Below are 6,000 nucleotides of genomic sequence, written 5' to 3'. Positions count from 1 at the left end.
AAACAGTGACTCACAAATACTCTCACTCTCTTGCAGGTTTGAGTGTTCTTTGTGGAGACTTGTAAGGGACAATGACTCCAACTGCCCTCGGTTCCTTTTTACTGTTTATGTGAGGTCTTGACAAAATTGGGGAGGGATGTTGTGTAAGTGTGAATGTGTAGAGGCAGTACACTCCGACAACTCCAGGTACTTAGTGCCAGTTTGAAAAATTGTGAGAGAGTTTGCGTTAGTCTTTGCTACAGGGCAGATTGTTCTTAATTTGTGGGCTAGGGAGGGCAGATGGAGGCCATGCTAGAAAATCCTTGCATCTAATATACTGAGAAATTCTGTGTGCTGCATTACATGGCGTGAATTATATTTGCAAACCTTTCAAGGCAGTGGGTCAATTGTGAAATTCAGGGTTTTCTTTTTTGTGCTTTTGATATCTTAAAAATGTTCACTTGGAAAGGGTGAGTAGTACTTAACACAAGTCCTGTAGTTGAATTACTTAGCAGGAAGTTACTTGCCTAGTTCAGCCTAAATGGACAGTGTAAATACAAACCTGTAATTTGGTTTATAACACTAAGTCCTTTCACATTTTTATAGTTTAAAAAGACACTTAACATTTATCCCCTTTCATTTGATATGGTGAGTTAGGATTGTATCTCCAGCTATTTCTTAAAAAAGAAATTCTGTATTTCTAGCTTTGTTAGGATTGTAGTTTTAAAATGAAAACATACAGTATTTTGAGGCATACACTTCCTGCAAAGCTCATGCTTGTTACTAATGGGAAGCAGTTTTCGTTTGTGTCCAAACAGTTTTAGTATAGCAGACTAAAGAGAACTGAAAAGTATGCATTTCCCAGTGTAAGCCTGGAAAATGTACAACATTCTTTTGTCTCCAATAAATAAAACAGTGTATTCCTGCTAAGTGTCCTGTGTATGAAGCTACTGTGTATATTAAACATAGCAATATATTTACAAAAATGATCAGCTTTTCAGTAGGGTTGCCAATTTTGGTTGGATGTATTCCTGGAGATTTCATCACATGACATAATCTTTAATTAAAGATTAATCTTTAATTCCTGGAGACTCCAGGCCAATCCTGGAGGGTTGGCAACCGTACTCTTCAGTGTTTCTCAAATGTGGCCACCGTGGCTGTATGAGGCCACTGGGGGCTTTTCTTGAGGCCACAGCCTTCTGGGTGGTGAATGCGGGGAGGGGGAACCAGTGTCCCTTCCCCCGTGGCCGCCAGCAAGGGTTTGGGCCTTGCTCCCGCTGGAGAGACAAATGCTGGAGGAGCAGGCAGCCAGTGAGTTCCCCACCTTCCCAGGGGTGGTGGGTTTGGGTTTCAGCCACGGGGTGGTGAGTGGCAGGCTTCAGCTGTGGAGCTTCAGGCTCTATCCCTGGACCACGTCCCCTGGGCGCAGGGCTTTGGGCTCTGTCGCTCAGCCACCCAGCGGCAGGCTCCAGCCCCTGGGACTGCATGGCAGTAGGCTCCAGCCCTGGGTTCACCTCCTCCTCCCACCCTCATGGGCCCTATTGCCTTTCCTAGCCTCACATCCATTCCCCCTGTCATCCTTGGCCCCTCTGCCTCCGTATCCACCTCCCCATCAGGGTTTAATTTGTACCCCAAGTCTGCTGTGAAAAGTGATATTTGTGTGTTTAATATCACTTTCACAGCAGACTTAGTAGTTGGCTGGGAGGCTGTGAAAAGTGATATTAACATACAAGCATCACTTTTCACAGCAGCAGACTTACTAGCCAGCAAGTTTAAAAAAATAAAATGAAATAAAACGCAACCCAAAAAGCAAAATAAACTAGAACAAAAGACAAGAACGTGCAAAGCATCTTATTTGTGTTTCTATTCTGTTTAGGTCCAGTAAAGAATAGAGACAAGTGTACATTATTTTTGTTGAGGAGTCTGGAAAAAAAAAAAAACTCCACATAAATAAATTGCAATGATTTGGATATGTATATGTGCATATTTATTTGTTTTTCCTAAAGTAAATTAACATTTTAGGAAAAATTGTTAGAGCAGCCACCAGTAAGAGTGGTGGCCACACTCTGAGGTTGTGAGAACCCCATTTAGAGGAGCTATTTAGTGGTAACATTACCTAGCCAATTGGCTCTTTTTTTCCCTTCCGTGCCTTGTAGAATGCTGTAAATACCTTGTTCATCTGTGGTATCCTGATATTTAGTCTTGCTAAATTCTTACTTAAAGCAGAATACAGAGTAACTTCGGGTTTCTTGTGGAATATAGACCTTTTTTTTCCCTGTGTGATCTTTTGGTCTTGTTTGGATTCTGAGGTTCTGTGATCCTCTGTCTTGTTATGCATTGTTCAGCATGTCTTCACTTCAAGGGAACTCTCTGGTGGTGCCTTGTAATTGGCTTTATTTAAATTATTTTTCCCCAAACACAAAAAGCCACTGATATTTCCAGGTTCATGTCCCCTCATGCCCCCCAAACACAGTCTCTGTTATTACTTTAGTTCAATGTCTGAAAGAACCTATTTGACTTGTGATTTGGGTAGTCTTTTACTGAATCTTGTTGTGTTAGAGCTGCATGAGTTGTGAAATAGTTACTTGTGCCATTGGATTTAGTATCACAATCTCTACTATTTTGTGTTTTTATGGAAAAGATTTCATATTGTGGATAGTTTAGAACATCAGGACAGTTTAATTCTTTGCAGCATAACCTATTGAGACTCTCCTACTTAGTATATGGGCACATTTTACAGGTTCCAGTAACTTGTTGCATTTGAGTCTCATTGCCGGAGGACCCTTATCCTGACCTCTGTCTTGGGTGCAGATTTGGTGGTAGCTTTTGAAAACTGGGAGCCAGTGTACCTTTTGGTATCAAGTTTATGGTAACAACCTGGTCTATGTTTGCCTTACAATTTCAGTTGAACGCAATTTATTTAGTGCAGCTCTCCTACAAGGGTTGAGTTTATGGAATATATTTTCACGGCTCTTTTCATAATTTCTGCCACTAATGTCTCTGACATTTGATCTGCTTGTTATATTTTAACCTACAGTTTTAATATTGTCATTAGATTCTCATTTCATAGCCAGAGCCCCGACTACTCCATGACATAGTGGGACCAATTTTCTCAATGGCAATATTAACTTATTCTTTTTTCAGCAAAATATCCCTCATTTTCATGTCTACAAAAATATATAGCTATATATTTTTTGACATAAAATGTCATGATCAGTGTTTTCACCATGACTGTTCGAAAGGATTTGTTTTTTGTTATGGTCTTCAAGCAGCACCGTTCCACTCCTGAGGCTGTCCAGCCCAGAATCTCCTTCTCCTCATGTATTCCAGGGAAGGGAGGAGCTTATAGCTGGCTTCAGCACCTTCTATATGCAGGCCTTGACTGCTATACTCTTCTTCAGGTGGCTGAGGTGGCCAGCATATACTTGTCTTCTACTCCCTAATTACAAGCTGAACTTCAGTTCCCACTCCCTAGTGTCCTGCTGCCTAGCTCCATGGAATAATGCATATAGGATGTACAGTAGCCCAATACATTCCCCACCCTCCCCCCCAAGGAAACCTGCAGGCAGGTCCTAGCACAGCAGGGAGCTAGAAACCAAAATGTTAGGCACATGGCTGCTGAAAAATAGTGGATTCTGTGGCAGAAGTGCTGAATTCTGTGGCATCTTAGGGGAAAAGCTGGCTAATGCCTCTTTCCAAGAAAAAGTTGGTTCATGCATTGTGGAAGCATACAAACCCTCCCATGATCTCAGTTGGAGGAAGGAGTTGACTAATTTTTTTTTCTTTTAGTTTCTAAATGTCCTCTAGAGGCAGACAATGAGAATTATTGAGAATTGTCATCTACCCTTGCTATTTATCCAGGTTTTCTAAAGGCAGTAATCACTGTAGTTTCCAATCACCTCCCAAAGAGTTAGAAACCAAACACGCAAATGCTCCATGACCTAATTTTATTGCTTTATCTTCTCTCTGCTCTCCTTCTCCTTATCCCCTTTCTCTTTTTTCTTCTTTTCTTTTTTCTCTAGTTCTAATTCCTCTCTTCTTTGCAGTTGGGAATATAGAAAAGCTAAGATGAAGAAGAGTTTTACACTTTTCTGAAAGCCATCGGGTTTCTGATTACTCTAACCATTAGGTAGTAAGCTTCAAAGGTTTTGCCCTCTTGCTAGGAGCCCTGTCCTCTCTTCTTACATCCTTCACTCTTAAGGATGACCGCTATCCTCGTTACTTCTTGATTAATGTAGGTACAGAGTGAGATTACTACTCAGCTAGTTTCTCAATTATCTTGATCAAGAATGGGAGTTTGCTGGGGTGTTAATTGTCAAGGCCTGAGTCAAGAGAAGGTTTAAAAATATGTGGCATTAAGACGTGCTCTAATCAAAGGTGGCATTTGATGATTTTTACCAATAAAGGTGCCAGATGCTCCAGATGCATCTTTCCACAGCCACAGTGATCATGGGTCTGTGTGATGGGGTGTACCAGGCTCAGTGGTCCCCTGCTGCAGACCTCAGGGTGCTACCACACCCTGTCCTCCAAATGGCCTAGAGAGGCTGCATGGGAAGCAGCCAATCAGAGGGAGGCTGCGGGGAGCAGCCATTCCAGGCCCAGGCGGCCCATACAAAGGAGCTGCAATACAGAACGGGAGGCAGTTTCTGCTTGGAGCCATAGGAGCGAGGATGGTGTTCCTGGCTGGCTGAAAGGACTGCAGAACCTCAAACAGATTGGTTGCTGTCAGGGACCGGGGTATCAAGGAGGAGCTCCTGGCTGGTTGCTGGAACTTGGCAGCTGAAGCCCTAAGGTAAGGGTGAAGGGGTCATGGGGAAGAGGCCCAGGAAAGTGTAGCAGCATTGTGAGTAGTCAAAGGGATGCAGCGAGTGGCTGCTATTTGTAGGGTCCCTCAGCTGGGACCCAGGAGTAGTGGGCAGGTCCGGGACCCCACCGGCCACAAGTGGAGGGGCTAAATTCTTGAGGAGGGAGTTGAACTGATCCCAAAAAAGACCTTGAAGAGGGTCAGTGATATTGGACTTTAGCGGACTTTGGTACACCCCCAGAAGGGGGACCTGCACTGTTTAGCGACTCAGCTGGAGAACTGGGGTCAGAGAAGGGCCCAGAGAGGGCGAAGATGTCTCCAGGGAGGGAGCATGGGGGCACGGACCGAGGGCCGTCCTTCCCCATATGCAAAGTACGCAACTGCGTAGGGCACCCGGAGATTTGGTGCTGGGGCCGGCTTACTCCCACTTCCCACAGGAAGTGGCCAGCCCCCGTCCTCCACGGAGGCCTGGGGCCATCCCCTCCCCCGCTCCCCGCAGAGGCCGGGGGGGGGGGGGGGAAAGAGCTGCGTAGGGCACCAAAATAGCTAGGGACGGCCCTGCACGGACCCATACCAGGGCCAGGACTGTTTAAAGACTGAGTCCAGGAAGGGCTACAGGAAGAGCCGTACCACCTGAGGGATACCAAGATAGGCCTGGACTCTTTATCCCGGAAGGGGTTTGTTTTGTTTGTGTTCCATATATAGACTGTGTGTGACTTGGCTGCAGGGCTGAGTTACAGAAGACCTAGCACAATTACAGAGACTGAGTGGAGGCACAGGCACTCTGCCAGTGGGCACTTACAAGAGGTAAGTGCCACCCTGTTATAGTGCGAATCACAGGTAGTGATGCAGATTCCTTCCAGCACTCTAATATCTGGCTCAGGGGAAATACTGAATTCTGTAAAGAGCGGGGGGGGGGGGCTGTCTGAGCATGTGACCGCTGCTGTCTGGAGAGAGGGCATATTTGGGATTTATTTGATCTCTGAGAAGCTTGTTGATAGTTATTCACATGGAGTGGATCTGGCTTCTGAGTTTATGTGGATGCAATCTGAACGGAGACAGTCATTCACAGACCATTTTAAAGTTCTGCGGTACAGGATTTACCTGCTGCAGTGGCAGAAGAGAAAAGAGATTTTAGTCTCAGCTATAGCCATAGCCTAGGATTTTAGAAAACCTTGTTTTGGAGTTACCAGCTTCTGATCAGGTTTTCAAGTATT

The sequence above is a fragment of the Emys orbicularis genome, chromosome 2, assembly GCF_028017835.1.
Source record: "Emys orbicularis isolate rEmyOrb1 chromosome 2, rEmyOrb1.hap1, whole genome shotgun sequence".
NCBI lineage: Eukaryota > Metazoa > Chordata > Testudines > Emydidae > Emys > Emys orbicularis.
The sequence above is the reverse complement of the archived record's forward strand: the minus strand, read 5'-3'. Positions refer to the sequence as shown.